Here is a 24,025-nt window from a genome sequence, read left to right as displayed (position 1 = left end):
TCATTATTACCACTATTAACTGGCCGCTATCACTAATAACACCATTATATCTTAAATCATTAGTGCCATTATACCATCATTATACCTACCAGCATCACATAGCTCACACAAGACAACACACATGAGGAACACAACTGCTCCTGGTCTGTCTCTTCTCTCTCTCCCTCTCTTTCTCTTCCCCACCTCTGTCCATCCACCTCTTCTCTCACACCCATTTCTCTACTCTCTCCACCAACCAACCGAGGCAGAGCTTTTTGTAAAGATACTGTGTAAATTGCCTTCAGATAATGTGTGTTGTGATTTAGTGGCATTTATCCTATGATTCCAGAACTCTCTTTCCATCTGTAGAATGAACCGCTTATCAGCTTCCAACTTGGAATGTGAGTTGTTCAGGGGCCACGGGAAGTGCAGTGTTGAATCTGGACCTCTGATACATTTAATATGAACAGACTTTCGAATAAACAGACAAGCAGTGCTCTTTAGCACTGTTAGGACTTGTCAACATAAGGGATGTTGTGGATCACGACGACAATGAGTTTGTCGCAACAACAACGACCACAACAACGGATTCTCCCGTGCTGGGTTCTGAGTTACACTTTAAATGAAACAACTGAAACAGCTTCATGGTTCCGAGGATTGAGTCCCTCAGTCGGCCTCCTCGCCATCGGGTGGAGTTACTGTCTAGAAGTAACTCACCGTGGCTCAATCCCTGCAGGTCACTACAGGCACTGCACTTTAAGACAAATCAAATTGAATTGAATGGATGTAGTGGTGCAACCCCGAATAATGTCAGACACACATTTCCGCCTGTTAAAAACATTGCCTTTGCTTAAGTAGTCATTATTTACGATGCTACATTATAACTTATTTCATATTCAAAATGTGGGTGTGGCCAATTGGCTAAGATACATATTTTCAACCCATCTCCAAGTGAAGGTATCTTAATTAATATTCCTTATGACACAGTACAAATACGGAATACCCCCACACAGACACATGAAGGACAACCTCCATCCACTAGCTTTTTGGTCCAAGTGATTTATTCATATTCATGTAAAACTGTGATTACTGAACTCTGCCTCTTTAAACGCACGCTCTCCGGTTCCCTTCAGGTAATTAAAGCAGACCCCCTCCTGCTCCTCTCTTGATGACTGGAGACATTGCATGATAGGTTAACCCCCGTGCTCATCAAAGCGCGGCATCTGTTCCAGCCCATAGCTATATTAGACTGTTTTCCCTCTGTGTCCCATTGGTGCCGGCTTTAATCAGCAGAGCCAGAGGGAGGAGACGACTGTAACCTGAAAACCTCTGCCAACACGATTATTATTTGGAGCTTTGCTACTTCATCCTCAGTCCAAACACCTCGCTCAGATTCATGTCTTAGGAGTGTGCATGCATTTCTTTTGAGGTTTGTGGAGATTTGTGGCATTATTAGTGCTACAGAGGTATTAAAGCAACGCTGTGTGGGCATGTGTGAGGCACAAACATATAAAAGCCACTCAGGTGTAAAACTACACAACTCATTCAGGTGTTAACATATTTGAATGCGGCTGTGTTTGCAGGAACCAGTGGCAGGCCAGATACAACAGAAACAGCACCCACTGAAAGCTAATCAAAGGTTTATTTGGCTAGGTAATTATCATCTGATTACCGCCATGATGTCCCGAGTTAAGAGGATGATTTCTGAAGTTTCACCTCTTGCTTCTCCGGCAGATCGGGGTGCCCGCCTCTTGTTATGATGCAGTCTGGTGAATAATGCCATCTGTTCATCATCATTTAAATGTTTTATTTTTTTTTGTCCGAGCCAATTACGTTCGTTAAGAATGCAAGACAGATCTGAGGGCAGTGCAGTGTGCCAGCCACCACGTCCATGTCCTGGACTAACCCCCTGCAGTCAAAGGAAACACACACAGACAGACAAACAGACACACACACAGAGCAGACAGTGAAACCCACTTTTACAATAATGTCGGCACGCTTCATTTACTGCGAAGGCACTGATGTGTGACTGTTGACGGAGACAAAAAAACAATGTAGAGATGTAAAACATTTGAATTATGTATGGTGCATCAGGAACTTCTCATTTTCTCTCGCTTGCACAAACACAGACACACAGACAAACAGGAAGTGCCGAATTACTCATCATTGTTTCTCCACCAGGAATAACTAACAAAAAGAAAAGGCAGTGAGTCATTGACAAAAATAACCCAATCATCCACAGAGATGAGGAATATAAAGCTACAAAACGTCTGTCTGTCTTTCTTTTTTGTGAACACACACACACACACACAGAAAGAGAGAAAGATTGAGATAGAGAGAGAGATAGAGAAACAAACACAAAACACCAGTAGTTCTCAGGTTGGGTGCCCGGCTGCCTTGTTTAAGATGCAGTGTAATGTCAGCTAGATCGGTAGCAGGGATAGATTTCATTAAGATAAAGCTCCACTACTCGCTGCTGAGGTAAATGTATTTCAGGTGATAAAAAGAGCAAATCTTGTTTTTCAAACTCTCTGCGCTCCGCCATAGAATTTGAATGAGAATGGAGGGCACTCCGCAGTGTCGAGAAATGCATGCATTTGTCTCACTGGTCCGCTTGGGTGTGTACTGTGATGGAAGGCTGCCCATGGATGAATAATACTCTCATTCAATTTCCCTCTCACTGACTTTTGTCCTAATCAGCGTATGACAGTGCATCTTTCCCTTCTGCCTCACCCACTGTTACATGCAGCGTCCACACATTGACATTCCCTTACAAAAACACGGCTAAGAAACCCGTATTCTTACCCCAAAAGTTTTCTTATTTGAACTTCTCTGTGTTTCGGTCTTCTTTGCTTTTTAGATGATCAATTCTTTTTTGCAGATAGTTTGATTCCACCCCAAGGCAAAGATGACAGGGCAAAGCCACCAGGGCCTGTAAATAAAATGTGTCCTTGTCGATCTGATTCGAGGTTTCCTGTCAGCTCTCTGAAGTTGTGTCCTGTCCGGTGATTCTGAGTCACTTCAGCTCCGCTGTAGTTTCTGCCATGTGTAAGAGAAACAGATCACATTTTTTTTTATTTGAATGCGGAAACAGCAGTGGGCTTCATGCTCTTTTCTCACTATTGGGTTTGACTGTCAGAATTAATTTTACCAAGACAATGAACAGGTTTTTTGTGACAAAGGGTTTATAGGCTTTTCTCATGGCGTGCGCAAACAACGCACAAGAATAGACTATTTGTTCAACTGTTTGAGATTTAATACAAGAATAACATAACTAGGAATAACATGTTTTGGATGGAGAAGAAGATGTTTAGGGAAAGAAAGAACACATCATGCAATTTATCCAGCCGAGCTTTTGCAACCTTTAGAAATTGGAAAATGTTTAATATAAATATCAGCAGCAAATCATTTATAATAACATATTATGTACCATCTGTTAAGCCTGCCATGTATTAACAGAACTTCAACAATATCTGAGATGTGTTTCAGTTTCAATCAAAAGCATTGGGACACCTGACAAATATCAAAATATGACGGAAAACTCACAACATTTTCAATTGGATAGAAAAAAAGAGCAATTTTAGAGAAACTTATGCTTTGTAAACACTATATTTGCAGGATTTGTAAGCCGCGCAAGACACCATGTCCATGCTATTTCTATTGCATGTTCTCTGGAAATATGATTGTGCACACCTCTGCCAAGGTTAACACCCTGTCTCACCATGTCGCAGAAAGTGAAAAAATAATCACGGTTTGTCCAGATCCATTCAACACCTCCAGCACATTTCACGGAAACTGGTTCAGTGTTTTTTGCAGAAATCTTGATAACTAAGAAAACTGGCATTTTGATGAAAAAGTAACCTCCTGGGATATGTTGACAATGGACGTTTGTATGGTAGACATAGATCGAACTAAATAAGCTGTGCATTTGGATTACAGTTACATTTGTTTGAAAGTACACTGAAGAAAGTTAAAAACAAGTTCTGGATTCAGTGAAGCCCTTCAGAAGAGACTGCTGAACATACTCCGAGCCGAGAAGTACATTAAAAAAAAAAAACTGTGTGAAAGAGAGTCCAGAGGGAGGAAGATGACATAATGGACACTTGGGTGGTCAAGCAGAGGGAGAGAGCGACATAACAGGGACTCGGGGGGGGCCTTTTGGGTGCGATTCTGCCTGTGTTCGGGGATCGAGGGCAGCTTTGGCCCAGACCCCGAGCACTGGAGCAGAACTAACGAGAATGTAATGGCCCTCGATCAAGCACCCGAGCAGCTCGCCAAATCGAAATACACACATATTTAACTAAGCACCTCGACTCTATTTCAAACTACAGAACTTCAAGAGCATTTGACATTTTGTACATAGGTGCATAGAATTACTAACTCCATTTTTTAACCAATCCTTATCTACGTTGCTGAACTTTAAGCTTAATATTGTTATTAACAGACGATAGACAGACAAACTTCAGATTTCTCCGATTTCTAAGTTTCTATGAGCACAGACCAGTGAATTCTACATACGACAGCAGCCTCTGTTTACATTTATGTAAAATTACATCAGAAATTCATACTGAGCTGACTTACCATTATTTGTTCCCCTGTGGGATATTGCTGCACACTCCAGAAGGGAAATACACTTGGAAACACATACATTCATGCATACATTTATAAATGCATATTCACATAATTGCTTATACGGTATTTGCAGTCATGCAAAGACCAGTGTTTAACGAAGGAAATGAGAAACGGGCAAAATGGGATAATCCTAGCTTTTAGGTCTTGCACATGATGGAAACAGGTAGACATAATCAAATAAAAACATGTGGTTATTAAGGTTCTACTAAATGAGAACTAACTACAATAGCCCTTAGCAGAGAGCTTTCCTCTGCAACGGCTCAGATATTCTTCTTAAATTAAACCAAACTACCCTCATAGGTTTTTTCAAAATGTTTCTTAAAGTAATGAAAAAGCCTGGATCTTTCCCACGCAAAAATCTTATGTTGATTGTTGTTCAACGTCCCATCGTTCCACCAGGTTTCGTGTAATTCAGTTTGTTTTATAGGGTCTAAAAATAACCTCCTGGGCAGAGGTTTTTAACCAATGACACACAGGTAGAATAGAAAAACTTTTAGCAGAAAAAAACAACGTAGGCATGAAGGTTGTCATGACAAACCCATATTGAAACAGCAGAATCATGACAGGAAGTTCAGTGTGTGTGTGTGGCCGATTATAACCGTCAATATAACCACAGCTTTGTTCTTATCCGCTGTATCAAGTGACACATTAGCGCAGATACAAGTCTGACGTTCAGATAAGAGATAACACAAAGCTCTCGTACTGAAAGCTAACAGTTGCCAAGAGTGGCCAATTACGATGACAGCACACATGTTCAACTTTACCACACTGTAAGCGTTTAATTAGGACGTCCTCGACAGCTCTGCCAATCGGAGTAATGGTGAGGGATGAGAGCTAATGATTTTAATACATGCTTATCCCCGCGCTCGACGCTCATACACACAGACGTACACTCGCCTGTCACCGAGGCCTAACAGTAACAAGCTCTGCAAATCCAGCCTGATTCAATTAGGAAGGGGGGTGGGGGAGGGTGGGATTAAGCAGAGCTTGTGATATGAATGTGCGTGATCTCGTATTAAACATCCAAAACCGGTGGAGGTGCTGACGGAGCACCAGCCGTTCAGGCCCCAGTGAGCAGAGAGAATCGCCGAGCGCCCTGACCTCGCCAGCGTCCCATTGGCCCACACGTATGTCCTCTGGCGATGAGCTCTCGGGGACAGCTCATTGAGTCTTAAATGAAGCGATATGGCAGGACCTGGTCGCACAAGCTCTCATCTGGCAGAGACACAAGGAGGAGCACACACACCAACACACACACACACACACACAGACTCACACTGAGATAATTTCCCCTTCCACACACAGCAGCTCTGAAGGTAACTTTACGCATCCACACAAGATAGACGTGTCCAATATCTCTTCTTGCAATTGTTGTGTGCAGCAGCTGCCCAACTTTACACAAGTGCCCCCATGCTGCCCATACAGTCAGCCTGATTAACTCATGACTCAAACCTTAAAAGGCTGGAGATGCTCCTTGGACCTGTAATGGAGCCTGAGCCTCTCAGACTCTGTCCTGCTCTAAAAGGCTGATAGATAAATAAATAAACCGGGTGGGTAGCACATAAGACGTGGAATTTATTACCTGTCCAGCTAATTAAATGGCTGAAGATATATCGAGGCAGGAGATAATGAGATGAAAGTGGGATGAGGGGCAGAGTGGGAAAAAAAACAAAAAACACAAGAGAAGCGGATTGCCACATCTGATAAATTTCTCTGCCTGCTTTGCCCTTCTTGCAGACACACACACACACACACACGCACACACACACACACACACACACACACACACACACACACACACACACACACACACACACACACACACACTTCACTGTGAAAAGTGGCTCTGCATGTAATGTGTGTGTGTGTGTTTGTGAAGGAGTGCAGATGTGAATGATGAAGCGTGCCTGTATGTTAAAAGAGGTCTGGAGCAGAGCGGGCAAGCATCCAGGCGTCTCAGACTTATCAATATTCAAAGTGGCTCCAACAGGACTTTTATGAACAGAGAGAAAAAATAAAGAAGATTATGAACCAATGTTCTGCCAAATGGAGGAGAAATGGGCTTGTTAGGCGTGTTGCTGGGGATTTGCCGTTTTGACCATCGCTTATGCGCGAGCGGTTTCCCCCGGGTGACACTCAAGAGGCGGCCCCTCACGGATCAATTATGCCACAGAACACAGGGGGGGGGGGGGGGGGGGTGCGTCCTCCTCATTTGCTCCTAATTCCTCCTCAAACTCTCATTCGATGGTGGCCAGATTGTTTTCAAGGTTACCCTCCGCTCATGATTCAATTTGTTCAGGTTCTTTTTTTATTTCTTTATTTTTATCCCCACCGATCCCATTGCTTGGACCCAAGCGGAGATATGTTAAAATGCAAACAAGGTGGTCGGCACCGAGGGGGGAGTGTAGTCATGGAAATTGCTAATTTGGGACCAAATGGAAGAAAAAAGAAGAAAAAAAAAAAAAGAAAGATAATGCCACAGGGCTCAGCTGGTGAAAAAAGGCAATCCCACTTCCATTAGGCTACTCTCCTCTCTCCTGCAGAGAAGTGGCTGTCCTATCATTGTGCTCCCATTAGTGACTAATTTAAAACGAGGTATTACACTCCACTGTTTACCAGCCTGATTGAGACCAGAAGGCTTTGTCTTGCACAAATTTCTCTTTGATGTCTCTTTCTCTCTCTCTCTCTGTCTTTTCGCTCCGTGGGATAGACCTGAAGCTACACTTTCTTTTACCTCACTCTCCTGCTCTTCAGTCAAATAACAGAAGACTTTGGTTCAAAGGATTGCACGATTGCCCTCTCTCTCTCTCTCTCTCTCTCTCTCGCCGTATTTGTCTACGTTTGGCGACCACCCAAGCGAGCCTCGCGGGAGGGGGGGCCACGTTATGTCATCAAGGATTTGAAGAGGGTGAAGCTTCAACATGCACACTGACAGACCCACTGGCAAAACTAAACTGAGTGAAAAGCAGGACACATTTTTGGATGTCCAGCTTTTCGTTAGCCCGCTGTGATGAACAGCGTCAGAAGGGCTTCTCTGTCTGTCCGTCTCTTTCATCGCAGCAGACACCTCAGCTGAGGGGGGGCGGACAGAGAGAGAGAGAGAGAGAGCACACAAGAGATGAAATGATGTCGACCTGTGACAGATCCTATGCCTCCTTGCAGCTGAAGCCACCTGTAGACAGTGCTGAATATTTCAGACGTAGAACGAAACATAAAACAAACAATTCCCACACTTTAAAGAGAAGATGTGTTTGCCTTTTGATTGTCACCAACAATTGATTATCGAGACTGTGGCAACCCACTTTTTTCAAATTTTACCCGCCACAATTTCATAATGAAACAAACACATTTTCCGTCACCTCTCATGATAACATAATCTTAACTCATATAGCTTTTGCAGTACTATTTGCCAGGTGCTGGCTCACATGATTGCCAAGAAAAGTTTTTTACTGTCCACGCAGACAGTCAGAACAGCTGTAGTTGTGTAGAGTGCAAGTGTGCGTGTGTCTGCACCCCTTCTACTGCCATAGATTAAATCAATTATTTGGTAAAACCTGCATTAAAAAGTGAAAAGAAAATCCAGAGTTCACCCATTTATTCTGACCTGCTTAAAAATGTTATGGGTTCTACTTTGGGGCAATGTCCCGCCCCTCCACAAAATTCCATGGGATTGGTTTAGGAGTTTTTGCATAATCCTGCTAACAAGCTATCCAACAAACATATTACGCTGAATAATGAACCGCCTTGGTGGAGGTTATTTTAAGATGAAGTCAAAAGTGTCAAAGGGCTCAGCAGATATATGGCGACACATTCTAATACCAACAACAGATCGTAATGACCTCAAGTAACGTGCATGACTGAAATTCCACAGAAACACCGACCCAACATTTGGTGCATTGATTTGTGTATTGCTGATTTGAGGGAGAGCTGCATCTTCTCTGAAGATTCCCCTCTGTGCCTGTGTGGGTTTTCCACTGGCACTTAAGCTTCCTCTCACAGTCCAAAGTCATACATCTTAGTCTTAGCCCGGCTTAGTGGAGACTATAAATTGCCCGTAGGTGTGAATGTGAGTGTGAATGATTGTTGTCTGGATATGGTTGTTTGTCTCTGACAACCTGTCCAGGGTGCACCCAGCCTCTTGGCCAACATCAGCTGGGCTCGGGCCCTCAGAGGATTACTGGTATTGACAATGAATGGGGGCATAACTGATTGCATTAATGCAATAATCTTATTTTCTCTTTCATTAATCTTTATATCTCAGAAAATAGTGCGACCATGAGGGGATGAGAGCAGCGGGATAAATGTTATCTGAAGGAGCGTGTATGTAATAATTTATAATTGATTATATTGAGCTAGTTCAAGGTCCAAATATGTTTTTCAGCCTGTATATAACTTACTCAATACTATCTACTTATGCATATAATTATGTCCTAATATGAGCAATGATCTATGGTTTACAGGTTATCGATGATAACCTGTAAACCATAGATCAACTTATTGTTTCCCCATAACTTATTGTTTCTCCATAACTTATTGTTTCTTACTGTATATATTGTTGTTTTGTTATTATGTACAGTGCACCAACCACACCATGGCAATTTCCAATATATGCAAATATACGTGGCAACAAAAATAATTCTGATTCTGATTCTGAATAACCAATACTGATTTGACTCAGCAAAGGCACACAATCAGTTTTCAAGACTCCCACCTCCTCTGTCTGGTTCCCATGTTCACAATCTTTTCTTATAGGACTGTTAGATGGTTGATGTTGCTCAAGTGAGTTAAGGGAACATAAATGATAGTGAAATCCATCCTGAGGGGGTAACGTGAACCGAATGTAAACTCAACGTCTGTAGCAGATTGTCTGTACCAATCCATCAATGTTGCTGGCGTGACTGAAAATTGCTTTTGGGATACTAATCAGCTATAGAGGAAAATTTATTGTATGCACAAATAGCACTAATAGCCTGGACTAAGCTCAGTGATTAACACAATGTCCTCCTAGGAATCCCAAACGCAAAGCAGTGTCCAACAAGCAGCAGAAACGAAGCCAACCCAGCAGCAACGGTCCTGAGGTGGCTCTAAAAATAAAAGAAATGTGTTCAACTCCATTGAGATGGACGGGCGTATCTCGATCGATGGTTTGATGACCCCTCGCCACACACTGAAAATCAACATGACTCCCAGCCGCTCGCTGCAACTGAAAATCCCTGTGTCCAGTGCAGCGAGTCTGTTTTCATATTACATTTAAGGCCTTCAGAAAAAAAACAAATAAATCCAGGCATTAATCAACGTCAGCTTTTAAAGCTGCTGCTAATGCGAGGGCAGCGGCATCTTCCTGCAGAGCGAGTGTGGTTCGAGAGCCTCACTCGGAGGCAGGCGGAAAAAAATGAATCGCTGGATCTCATGGAGTTCGAGGGCATGTGACCCTTGTGTTGTATATTAGTGCATTAGAACACGCTCTGCAACTGCAGTCATGCTTAATTTGTTCACTCTCCATTTACAAATAATGCGAGCCATAACTATCATATTAGCCAGAGCTGTTTGTTAATTGCCCCCTGGATTAAAAAGTGGACCCCCCCCCCCATCTCTCAGTATGGAAGCTGAGGACTTCCATACTGATTAGTAACCCGACACGTGTTGAGTGGCAGCGTTTAGCTTTGTTGACCCTGCCATCGTGTCCAACAGGCTCTGTAAATTGGCTGAGTAAATTTGCCCGATATGTCGATGTGTCTGTGGCAGCCGATACAGTGTTTGAACAGAAGTAGAAAGGGAGGGAGGGAGTGCGTGGCCGGGGGGGGGGGGGGGGGGGGGCAGAAGGCAAAGGGGGGAAGTGAAAACAGGACGCTATATTTGTATGGAAAGCCAAAGGCTCACCAGGGTTAGGTACAATTATCTGGTGCCAATCAGGGACTGGGTCCAACTCAGACTTCTGTCCCTGAGCAATGTACAGATTTTTTTGCACCGCTTACAGGCAACATACATATCACCACATGTTCCTAGTTAACATTGTACTACAACACACTCTGGCAGCACGTTAGTCCAGTGTTAGCTAGTAGCTACCTCAAACTTAAGTCGACATAACAAGATGATGCCGAAAGCGAAACAATCGGAAGTATGACTGTGTTTCAAGTGAACGGATTCCAACACCCGGAAGTGCAGCAAATGTTTTAAATCAATTCGTTTTAGTGAATGTTACATTTTTGTAGTGAGGTTTAATTTATTTTGTGATATTGTTGAAAGTTTTGCACTGATTTATATTTCTACATTTAAGTTAACTATACTGTTACTGTGTTAAACCTCAAATTTGCCTTAGCAATAAAAATGACGCTGTTATCGTCAAACATCGTTTTTTTTTGTTTTTTTTGTTCGAGCACCGTTTACACAAAGTTAAAAGTATCAATTAACTACTGGTTTTGGAAAAACCCCATCCCATCTCCCTGACACCTTTCATTTCATATGTATGCATCATATAGGTCGAGGCACAGTGGTTCGTGGTGTCCAGCCCCAAATGAGGGTCAATAAAACAGTCTCTAGATGGTCTTCAGCATTTCATTATAATGACTTTGTTATGCCTCATAATCTGGGACCTACTTCACATTTATTCACAGGTCTTTCATACACTGACTAACACTGACATCTCCTTCAATCATAGCTTAAGTGAAGCTTAATTGAAACTGCCACTGTGTTTTATAAGTGTAAATGTGAAGTGGTAGTGTGAACGCCAGGTCCTCACAGCATGGTCTGGAGATGATTCACCCTGAAAAGGTACCTGAAAACTTAGTTCATCAACTTCACAGTAATTTGAATGCAAAAAGTTTAAAAGGGTTCATTTCCGAGTGAACATACAGTTCGCAAGCATGATTGCAAAAAATAAGGACCCCAGGCTGTGGCGTAGAATTGAGAAGTGACTAAGTGACGGATGTGAAAAGAAAAACGTAATATATGGTTTGAGCTGAGTTGATGAAAGAAAAAATAAATCGAGCAGAGGGTGACGCATACAAAACAATACAAACCTATTCACATACAGAGTGTGAGAGAAATGAACCTGGAAGAAGTACTGTGTTAGAATCCCTCTGTCTGATCTGCCAGGTTCCATTGCTCTATCAGGACATACCTTCATTGGGGAGTGTGATCTAAACAGCAGCTTTAAAGGGAGAGATCTGATCTGAGACCAGCTTATTTAATGTGAGTGCCCAGGTACAGATTAATCGGCAGACAGAGACAAAAGTCATCACTTTGCATGTTTTTATCTTTTAAAAGCAATTTTTTGTGTGTGTTCCAATGGTCGAGGTCCACTAATGACGCATATGAGTTCAAATTTCCGACTCTTCCTCTGTGCCACTCGTTTCAATTTATCTTCGTGCCCAACCAGAGATGCAACAATAACATCTGCTGCATCATGATTTCACTTTTTCTGCAGTGAGACAGATGGAAGGGAAGCTTGCAACTTTCCAGACTGAATATTTACCCAATGCCCAATCATGACTGGGATGCAACCGCGTGTTCATTAAAATTCAATTAGAGGGAAGTCACAAAATGTTAACGACACCAATCTGTTTGGATGGAGGTTTTTCAGTGTTCTGACACCTAAAGAAAGAGAAACTAAAACACACAGTGCAAGCACTAGTTTTCCTATATAAAGACTTGACTGCTCCCCAAAAGTGAAGTTAAAGTTTCCTGGCTACAATTAAATGTCGACTACAAGTAGTGATGCAACCACGCACCCCCCACGTACCCTTGGGTGAGTGTGTGCGTGCGAATATACTCGTTAAATATCATATTTCTGATGTTTGTTCAAGTGATCATTTTCTGGGCCAGTTTGGTTTTAATTAGTCATTTGATTTTATTAAAACATGGTGAACCAATGTGATTGACAGATGAGTATGACTCAAGCTTGGTCAAGTACGAGAATCACATACTGCCCAGACTTTTAGGCTTCATTTTCGGGTAGTTGAAGGAGGTGGAGACGCCTTGTCCATCCATAAATACAGTCTATATGTAAAACATCTGTTATATTTATATTAGAATATGAATTCACAAAAGCTAAATTTGTGTGTGTGAGCAGGAAATCACTTTGAGCTGAATACTGACGTAAGCTTTCTAACATGCTCACAATGAAAAAGCTAATGTGCTAACACAGCATGTTAGCACTGAAAGTTGAGGCTGATGAGAATGCCACCAGCTAGGACCTGACGATGGCGCTAGACGGAAAATTTCCCTCTAGAGTAGCTCACATTTCAAAAAACTGATGAACAAGTAGGACAGCTTCAACTGTACGTTTTTGAATTCGAATCTTTGACTGCTCAATATGTCTCACTTTGACGTTGGCACCTTAAGCAATGTATTTCACTCAATGATCAGAAGCTACAGGAGTGAGGCAGATGTTTTCAGTCTCTCCATCACACTGAGACACATTAATATTCATCTGCAATTTTATTCCCCTTGCATCCACACGACAGCCTTGATGCTGTGCTGTGATTTGTCCAATTCCTCTGTAAAGATCTGAAGAGACAAATCCTGAAAAAGTAAATGTCTGAGTCAATGGTGAATCTGAAGGCCTGGCGTTTTCTAACATAATCAAAGAAGCTTCTCAATTCCAACTTAACCATGTACCACAGTATATTCTACTACAAACGCTCTGAGGAGTTTACTTAGTCAGGAAACCGACTGCAACACCAGCATGAATCTCCCTCTGCTCAGTGAGTGTGTGGTGTATCTGAGCTGCAGTTGTGCAGAGCTGGAAGCTGGGATCATTAAACCCCATCTTGGTAAAATACAGCCTGACTAACTCCACTCATGCTAACAGCTACGATGACAAATAGATCTGGAGTGGCTCTGATAAATGCGGCGGGAAGGCTGGAGTGCTGTTAATCTGCCTTTCCTTCAGTCGAGCACCAGGCGGGAGATGGAGTGGTTTTATAGATATTATGTAAACCTTGGGGAGACGTGTTTGAGAGGGGATGGAAATATAGTGAAACGCAGAGGGCGACACTGGAGGCTCAAATCTTCCCCCGAGGAATTTCACCTTGAGTGTCCCAGAGTCAGAGAACTTTAAATGACCCTCCTTGTTTGTGGCCGTGAAGCTCATTTGAGGAGTTTACTTTATTACGGATATTACCCTCCCTGTCCCCGGGTCTCATCCCTTCATCACTCCACATCCCTGCCGACGCCTCCTTTCTTCCTCCCTCTGTCGGCCTCTAACGCTTCGCGTGCTCCCCCTAACCTCCTCACCTCTGATTGACGGACAGCAGACCTCCCGTTGTCACGCTTGTTAAGCCCATTAAGGCCTGTAATCACCCGCTGCTCTTCAGGTGCTCGGCTTCCCGCGCACACACACCGGGCTGAGAAGGTCGGCCGTGTCACTGTAAAATGGAGACATTCACACACTCTCTCTCTCTCACACACACACACACACACACATATAATTTCTGGCCTTTCTAGCTCATACAGGCGAGTGTGAGAATTTAAATATGCTGCCGTAAATCCCAGCCTCAATCTGGAAACAAATCACGGCGCTAGACATTTGCGCCGAGGAAAAATTTAATGAAATATCCCTGTTACTTACAACTTGGGCCTTATTCTCAGATTTTTTTTCTTTTATCTTTTTTTTTTTTTTTTATAGATATTGCTGAGTTCCGCAATCGAGGCAGTAAAAAATTATACACTTGAGTAAAACTGTTTGTACAGACCCACAGCACGACAATTTACAGTGCTCACTTTGGCTGATAGAGAGCTGAAGTCTGGATGTCACGCCCGGGCTAACCTCTGTTCCATTAGCTTCTGTGAATCAATGCCATCTCATTCGGAATTTCTTTCCTCAGTGTATCGGAAAGAATGAAGCCTTTTCTCTGCGTGTACTGTCCATATACTGAGGACAGGCCGTATCCACTTCGACACAAGATTTTATTGAGTTGATGAAGGACAGAAATAACCTCAACTCCCATGAATGTAGAGCTTTAGACATGGCAGCGAGAAGGTCATCATCATCCGTAACCTTGAAACTCAGCAACACTCTTATTTTCTGAATTTGCTGAACCTTCCGATAAATGTGGCTTACCTCTGGGTTTGTTTATGGGAAAATAAATAGCATTATTAGTTATCTATTTTTTAGTCTGACATTGGTCAGGCTTTCAGAGCACCAAGGCAAGCATCCACCCGTTTATCCAATATGTCATGCTTTATTCCTTTTGAATTGGGTCAGTCTTTTTTTTTTGAGTAATCCTGCTTAACTACAGATAAACAAGTGGTGATGAAAAGATAGCATCCCTGGTTCAGGCAATAATTAACTAATCATCTTTTATAGATTTTATTCACAACTCAATAAAATAACCAGGTTCTCTTTAATTCTTTATTTTTTAATAATTATTTCACATCCAGATAGTCACTGCACGCTCAGGTTGTATGTTAGTGAAATTGATGTTCGATGTTGCACCTGGTGGCTATATGCTCTGGCAAATACATGAATATATATATGTTGAAGCATGCACACAATACATACGTTGCACGTGACCTCATTCCCAGGGTTGAGATTGAAATCAACAAACTGCGTTTACTTGGAAAAATTTGCTTGTTTGGTTGTTTTTCCCTCCCTGAGGAGGGAGCTCACCTCCTCGTCGTCGGAGCGTTCCCACAGTCGATTTGTCCCAGTTGTGTTTGTCCAATAACAGAATGTGATGGGGAATTCCCCGCCCCCCCCCCCCCCCCCCCCCCCCCGATCCCTCTGCCCTGCAGTTTAATTAGAAATCTGGTCGTGAACGCTTGAATCTTGTGCATTGTTGCTCCGTGTCTGTAATTGCCTTTGCAGGTGCTCGCAACGTCCCCAGAAAGTAAAAGGAGGGCTCTACCGGGGCGTGTTCATTATCCCAACACACTTCGCCACTGTCTATAATGGCTCGCCAGCACCTGTGCTGTTACTTAGTGATAATTATTAACTACTTAGTAACTATTTTTACCTGTGAAAAGGGTTTTTAGTAGTTTTTCCTTACTCTTGTTGAGGGTTAAGGACAGAGGATGTCACACAATGTTAAAGCCCCATGAGACGAATTGTTGTTTGTGAATGTGGGCTATACAAATAAAATTTGATTGATTGATTGATTGATAAGTGACTCAAGAGTATTAGCTGTAATAATGAGCTGTTTCCCCGCTTTACGCTCCGTTCCCTCTTCCTTTCCTTATTCTCCTCCCATCACCGGGAGCCACGGGGTCGGTCACAGTGGTTTGTCGGAAAGAGCTTGTTGTGTATTTGTATGACAGATCGGTAAAAGCCCCCTAACCAGACTTGTAGCCGACTGAAAGCCCCCATTAATCACGGGGGGGGATGACAAATGTACTGTAAAGCCTTAATTAAAGCTCATTAAACGACAATGTGTGTTTGAAAGCAACGTGATATGAGTTTCAGATTAAATCGCCTAATTTTCATGCGGCTCCAGCTGATTGTCGACAGTAGGAAAAAGAAGAACAGGCGCATTTTCTGTTTTGTGCCCTTTTCCTTTTCTGTGGAGTCGAACATGAGAGTCTATTAGAGACCTGATAGTGCACTGCCTGCATTGTTAATCTGAACTGTATGTTTGATTAGTCCAAGGGCAGCCGAATAGAAGCCCACTGCTCGTCGTGTTGGGTGGGATCTCTGTTTGTGTGCACTGATATTAAAATCTATGTATTTTCAGCTACACTATATCAAAAGCTGTTCAGAGTGCCCCCTTATATTTATTTGGTAAAACCTTGTGTGCTCATGTAGCTGTTTCCCTTTTAAAGCCACATATATACAGATATTAAGTTACTCTATAAATCGTAAGCATTAATAGATTAAGATCAGACGTCACGCGGAGCTCATCAGAGACAGTGCCGTAAGCATGTGGTGCGAGACGAGGAAAAACAAAGAGACGTGCCTCTTATTAAATGAAAGGGCGGAGAAAAAAAATGAAGGAAATAAAAGAGGAGAACCTTGAGGAAATCAAGGCACTTAGACAAAAACGGGAACTGATGAAGAGAGAGCAGAGTGAAGGTCTCAGCTTCATTTAGACTTCAATCTGCGAGATCACTCAACTCACATAGAAGCTGTATTTACCTGGCACGCTCCAAAATCGGAATGTCATTAAAATGGAAATTGTTCTGAAAAGACTCAGTTTGGGGGGGGGTTGTGATTGCAGGTCTCCACCTGTGTTGCAAACTCCGCACTCCTGCATGTTCCCAGATCAGTTCTATGCAGCTCATGTGAAAATGAATCTTGCTTTTGCACTGATTTCAGTATCCAATCGTACCTCTGCTCGTTCTATTCTCATCCCAGGCAAGTTTTGGGGGAAATAAGGATTAGTCATAGGTTTACAGCTTGGACTGATCTATAATTAATATCTTCTGACGCATTACATTTTGTTGAGAAAAAGAGCTTTTTCTCTGATGACTGGTTTTAAATCTGGACACTGCCGAAAAGCCAGAATTATGTTTTGAAGGTCGCAGAGAAAGTTGTCATTGAACAACTAAAAATACAATTCATTGAATAGAGATTCTGATTCGGAATGCATGTCAGTATTCTGGTCTGGCACAGCCCTGCCGTGCAGCTTGGTTTTAGTGCAAATTGCCCCAGTGGAACTGCTGCATTGCTCCTAACAGGGCCAATTAAATTCAGACTCAATATAGCTTGAAGGTATAATCTGGTATGGTGCATCAAATGGTGATATATATGTTTGAGAGGTGCATTATCCCTTATAATTAAGTAAATAAACATTCACAACTCTGGCTCCTAATGCACAAGATGGCAGCGTTTCTTTACGGGTTATTTTTATTTCATTTCTGGATAATGGGAGGAAGAGGGGACATGTTTTCCATCTTTATATTAAATCAGATTAGATTAGATGGAACTTTATTTATCTACACATCAGGGGAATTCACTTGTTACAGCAGCAGCAAGCAGGTATGAATGAGGCTGACTAGAGAACAAAGAAATATAAAACGGACAATAGAATAACACAGAATTTAAAAGTTCAAATAAAAATATGTACAAACAGGATGTATAGTATGTGGCAAGTAAAATAATAATTTGTACACAAGACAGAGACGGTTGTACATAAAAAAAACAAGTGAGCAAACAGTACCTGCCTCGTAAAAGTAGTGTGAAATAGTAAAAGAAAATGTTCAAATAGTGTAAGTAAACAAGCAATTATTTAATATTATGAAATATATGATATGATATGCACTCCCCATGTCAGCATGAAACTCCTGATCACCAAGCTTCAGTTTCTGTTACCTGCTCTCTTTGGGCAAGGTTGGGTAGCTTTAACATTCTTTGGTACTCATGGCAACATGTTTTGTTCAGAACAACAATGACCAAGCATTTTCCCTCCAGGACTGACTTTCTCTAAAAACTAAATCTTGCATTGGACAAAACACTGGCGCAGCTCAAAGGCCACGGAGCAGTTCCTCCAACTAAAGCCAGCCTCCACACTTTCTTACTCAATGTCTGAAATCTTAACCTGCAGGTTAATCACTTCATTTGTGTGTTGCCTCGGCAGACAATGTGTACAATTCGCACATGATCAGAAAACATTTGATTTAGTAAAAGGTTGTAAGAAATCACCGACAATTTTTAAAGCATCTTATCCTTTATATCAGATTTGCAGTTTGTTAAGGTTGCTTTTGGATTTTATTCAGCCACAAAGGGCTTTTATATTGGTGCAGTATAACCTATACTAAACTATACAGTATACTACATTTTACAAAGGCCTCTTTGGGGGGCCCCTATTCAAACCTGACCAGGGAAATTTACATGTAGCCTATATTCACATTTGGGGCTTGTTATCATCACGTTGTTACGGATAAACCATTATATCCCTCTGAAACACTTCAAAATACTGAACAAGCAAGGCTTTTGTCGACAATAGAAAACACTGAATACAGTGTTTGACACAAATTTCCCAGGGTTATAAACACATTTTCAAGCTTCTACAGAAATTATAAAGATACTTTAAAGACACAAACCCTAACACATCGATTCACTCTGGAGATCCTCTGCTTTGAATAGCAGCTGAACCGCTTTGAACTGGAGCTGCGCCTTCAGAGCTTACCGCTGAAAGTATCTTTGGATATGTAAAAAGTCAGAACACACAAAGTGGTTCACATTCATTAAATACTTTCATTTGGAGAAGTTATTGATGGAAAAACACCCACACATTTCAAGGAGTTCTCGAACACTCATGTGCAGCTGTTCTCACACACACACACACACACACACACACACACACACACGTTTGTACTTCTGTCTTAATGAGGACACATTTACATTTACACAATACATTCCCTAGCCTTTTATCCTAACCTTAAACATCCAAACTAAATGCCTAACCGCAACCTTAACCTAATTCTGGCCTGAAAACCAAGTCTTCAAACAGCCCATTGAAAAAGCGATGGCTGGTCAAAATGTCCTTACTTTCAAATAATGTCCTCACTTAGTAGGTCTACGCTTAAAACAGTCCTCATAAAGATATAAGTTCAGGAACACACACACAAACCCACGGCTTGGGGCAGCTGCCCCTTCAGCTCGAGGAATGGTGAACCTGCGAAGCACAGAACTCTCAGGGTTTTGTGTTCCATTGTGTTGTTGTCATCCGTTCGCCCCAAACTTTCCCCGGAGCAATTTCTCCTCACAAGGAAGCTCGCAGTCACACGGGCCTTCGGGGCTTTAAAGGCATGCAGGGAATGGCTTGATGCCTCCTCTCATCGGAATCACTCGCCGGTGACCTTATGCTGCTGCCGAGGAGTGAGCGAAGCCTTGATTAGGAGTGCCCATGCTTGTTAGTCGCAATGTCTGTCTCTAGTATACTTTGTCGCAGCCCACACATTCTAATCAGACTCTCCAACACGTGAAAACGTACATGCAACTTCCCGCTGCTGATTGCGATCATGCACACCCACCTCCACATGACAGCAATCAATGTGAGACTACTCTATTTGAATGTTTGTTGTCAATATGAGCTGTTAAAGGCTTTCTTCTGTCTTCATTACTGTAAACAGAGCGAGTTTAGCGCCATGTGGCGAGGAGCCAAAGTGGGAGTGTGTTTTTTTTTTTTCTTCTTCTGCTCTTTGAATAGACGCTGCAAAGCTTTTATTTCAATAGAGCAAGTTTGATCCATGCACTTGACCTGAATTTGAAAGGATAAACTACAAAAAAATCCACATTACTGACAGAAAAATAATGATTTCCTTTTCTTATCCTAAAGCAAACACAGTACTATCTAAACTGTCGGTGACCTTGTTCATGAGGGAATCCAAAATAAGTAGGAGAATGTGAAGGTATGTGGACACTGAATTCATGAGCTGGAGGTACCTCAAAAGGATTTCTGATACCAGCGATAAACAGGATATTATACATGACAGCATTCATGCCCAAATCGTTCATAGCAAATATAAGATTGAATAAATGTCTGACATACTTTTCCAGCAACCTCATCACGGGAAGGTAGTCGTAGCTTACTTAGAAGATGAAAGAGAGAGACAGCAAGCCGTGCCTCACAAGTCAAGTTTTTCAATAACTGTGTCTTTTTTCTTCTTCTGTGGGGCTTTAAAGTCTTTATGTTCTCTCAGCCAGGGTAAAGCAGATTCCACCGCAAAAAAAAGAAGAGTGAAATCCCATATTGAATTTAGCATGTTGTCCACAAATCATATTAGTGGGAAGATTTAGAGCCGGACGGAGTGGAGCATGCTGCTGCTGCTGAGGGCAAGTCCTCATCCTCGGCCCCCGGCGGATCCATTCATCTTTGACTGTTTGGGATAAAGTAACACATGCTGACCATAAATCAAATGGGTTGGATCACTGTCCTGAGAGGTAGAGAACTTCATTTATTTCAAAGAAAGATGGGGCTGGTTGAGTTCTCCTGAAGGAGTCAGAAACTCAGAACTTTGTAAGTGTAGATTTTGTGAGTTGTGTATTGACTGTTGCTTTTGTTACCTGGGTGAGAATATTGGTCAGTTGTCTGGTCCACGATCAAGACTCAAATGTTTTAATAACTCTGTCTGTTAGTGGGATTACGCAAAAACTGCAGAACTGATTGTCTTATTTTCTCGGTATGGGCCAAGGAAGACACATTTACCTTTGGAGTGGATTCAATTAAGGGACAGATCCAGGTTTTTCTTTCTTACTTTCTTCGATAAAGAAAGTGTATTTCGATATTTTTCAGAATTTTTCTAGAAATAAAGAGGTCTTGAGATCTTGATTCAAAATCTGGTACACTTGGAGGGCTGATATCTATGAGTGTGTGCAGTTTGGTGCAGTTTGATTGAATTTCGAGGGACTGTCGAGCCTTGGCAGACGTTTATGCTCTACTGAGTGGGATTCATGTTTTTTGAAGGTTTGGTACAAACTCTTTGGACTCCGAGATTCACCGCAGCGGCTTTGATGATCCTCTGACTTTTCTTCCAGCACTATTTTATGTTCACAGAACTCGTGCTGTTGGAGCCAATGTGAAAGTCAATCTCCATTGTCATTTTCTGTTTGCTATTTTCCCTGTTTCCTCCAGAGCATGATTGAAACACAGACAACACAAAATCACTCATCTTTTTTGAAGAGAAGCGAAAGGCAGTGTCAATTTTTTCGTTATCAGTTGCTTAGCAACAGTGTTTTCACTGTTTTTTAGCCAATTTTGCTTAACACCGTGCATTTTGCTCACTCGATGTCTCCAAACACAGTAGACACCTGAAGACAGCAAGATTAGACACAGAAGTACGAGTCCAGAAAATGTCAGTCAAGCCACTTGATTTACGTCCATTCAGTCCTGAGAAGATCACTAATAAACCAAAATAGCTGAACAGCAAAGTGAGTGTTCTTTGACTGATGACCAAGTGTGTCCAATCAATATTTTTCTTGGATATTTCTCATGGAATTTAATTAACTGCAGTTGCTAGAAAACAGAGATCAGACGAATAGAAGAGCTCAGATAAAAACTCTGGTGCCAAGACAGCAATGCAACCTTTGATACAGAGAGTGAAGAAACAAACTGAAGGAGCTTAATAACATTTCAATGTTCCCACATCGCTGGCACCTGAACCTGGCTTCGGAAAGCAAATTTATTTAAAATAAAGAAATATGCTTTGGCTGGAGCCGTCTTTTTGGTTTCTCTCTGGACGAAAGACAAAGCAACTGTGCAGATTGATGTATGAGGCTGAGGAAAATGAAAGTCTGGCCGAGTAAGAGATTGCCCAGGGTCCTCCTATCAACTCTCGAAGTCGTATAAACACTATGACGATGAGAGCTGAGGGACAAGAGGAATGGGGGGGGGGACGCACTGCAAAGGATGGCAGGAGAAGGAGGAAAGGATGAGAAGGGAGAGGAAGAGGGACAGAGGCATCAAAAGACACAGAGATTTGGGAACTCAGATTTGGGAATTCAAGCGCAAACCAAAATGACACATTGATAAAAGTGTCATAAAATTGAGGGGTGAGGCAGAACGGGGGGAGAGGCGGGCACATTGGCTGGAATGGAGGGGAAAATGTTCAAAAATGGATGTGAAAGATTAAAGGAGGCGGCCAGCTTTTATCTCAAAGCAGAGCCACATCCCTCTCTCCTGGGGGGAGGTGGGCACACACTAACCAGAGGAGCTGGGGGGCACACACAGAAGAGAGGGTAAAGATGAAGGGGAAAAAGATGAAGGGGGGGGATTGCTGACTCTAATACTGTGCTTTGTTTCTGTCGTTTTTCACATGCTTCTTCTAACACAGCATGTTCCTTCTCATTTTCCTTTTGAGTTTTCTTATACGTCCGTCAGTAAATGTTGTTCCTAGTGACAAACCGAACTTGCTGCGGACAATGACGGCCAGAAATATGCGTCCTCTGTTGCAGTGTCACATTCTTGACGTGTGTGTATGCGAATCTGTGGTGTCTTGTTAGCCCTTGTCATCTGGGGATACTGACACAGCTAATGATGGGTGGTGCAGTGGTGAGCACTGTCGTCTCACAGTAAGGAGACTCTGCGTTTGAACCTGCCGGCCGCCCGGGGCCTGTCTGCACGCTCCGTTCCATGTGCCTGCGTGTGCTCCTCTCCGCTCTCCTCCTGCAGTCCAGAGACACGCAGGTCAGGTTGAGTGGATACTGGGAATTGCCTGAACGTAAGAATAATTAACAACAGAAGAAAATAATGTTTTCCTGCAGCGTTCAGTCATTGCAAAAAAGTGATTTTATAGTCTTTCAATTAAAATGTTACAGAAATATAAATTGCTGTGTGTGTGTGTCTTTGTGTGTGGGTGTGTGTGTGTGGGTGTGTGTGCATGCACTCTCACACAGTGAGTGACAGAGAAGCAGTTCCTGCCTCAGAGACCCAAAGAGCTCAGGCTAGTGTGTCGGACGCTTCACTGGTGCGGGTCGAAGCTTTTATTTCTGCATCCCCTCAACGGACAGCCACTGTGTCTGTCAGGTCAGCTTTGGCAGTGCCGACCCCACATGGCACCCAGCACCTGAACGAGCACACGTGGCCAAACTGTTGAGAGAGTGAAAGGAGCCACAGCTTTGTCTGCAATCTCCACAATAAAGAGAGAGAGGAAAAAAAATGTCAAGTTTTTTAAAAATGTAAGTTTTCTCCGCGTGTGAACTTTGTAATTTCGGAGTCATGCTACAGTTTTGTTGGATCCCTCAACATTTTAAATGTAGGTTAAAGAGAACCCCAACGCTTTGATTTCTTGTCATCCATGAATCATAAGGTGAATATGAGATCAAGCTGCCACTGCAATTCCCTCTGTCTATTTTACTGGGGCGGAAATAGTCTTCCGTAGCTACAGCAGGCTCCGAGCTAGGCCTTAGGCACCAGTCAGAGCTGGGAGGAAATTTCCCCTAGACGAGGAGACCCAGAATAGCAATGGTTTAAAGGGGGGGTGGGGCTGTCCAAAACAACTTCTGATTGGTCGACCTCTTTGCAAAACAGTCGTCAGATTGCACCAGCCAAAAGGCAACGTGGACGGATTGTCATCTAAATTACATTTAACTCCATTGCTCCACAATTATTAGAGTTCTCTCACTGTAATACTGCCGAGGTTCTGAATCTTCTTGCTTTGAGGGGCTTATGTGAAAAACAAATTACTTCTTCCTCTTCCCTTAATGATTTTCTTTTTCCCAGCGAAAATTGTGTAATTGTCCTTGATGCATGTTTCGAGCAGGGAAGAAGAGTGTCTCGGATAAAGATGTACAGCTCTATTTATACGTGATATATTTCAGGGGCGTTTTCTGCGCCTTATCTTTTACTTTCACCGCAAGATGGCTCATCAATAGCTGGCCGTGACAAATATGCTGTTGGTTGACAATCCACAAATCGTTAATGTATCATAACATTGACGTTGTGACAGAGAGGGCTTCGTGGCAGAGTGAGCACTGGAGGCTATTTGTCTGAGCTCTGTGTTTCTAGTCGACTGAGAGAATACTGAGCAAGGTCAA

Source organism: Limanda limanda, chromosome 19 (genome assembly GCF_963576545.1).
Source record: "Limanda limanda chromosome 19, fLimLim1.1, whole genome shotgun sequence".
NCBI lineage: Eukaryota > Metazoa > Chordata > Actinopteri > Pleuronectiformes > Pleuronectidae > Limanda > Limanda limanda.
Note: the sequence above shows the minus strand (reverse complement) of the source record.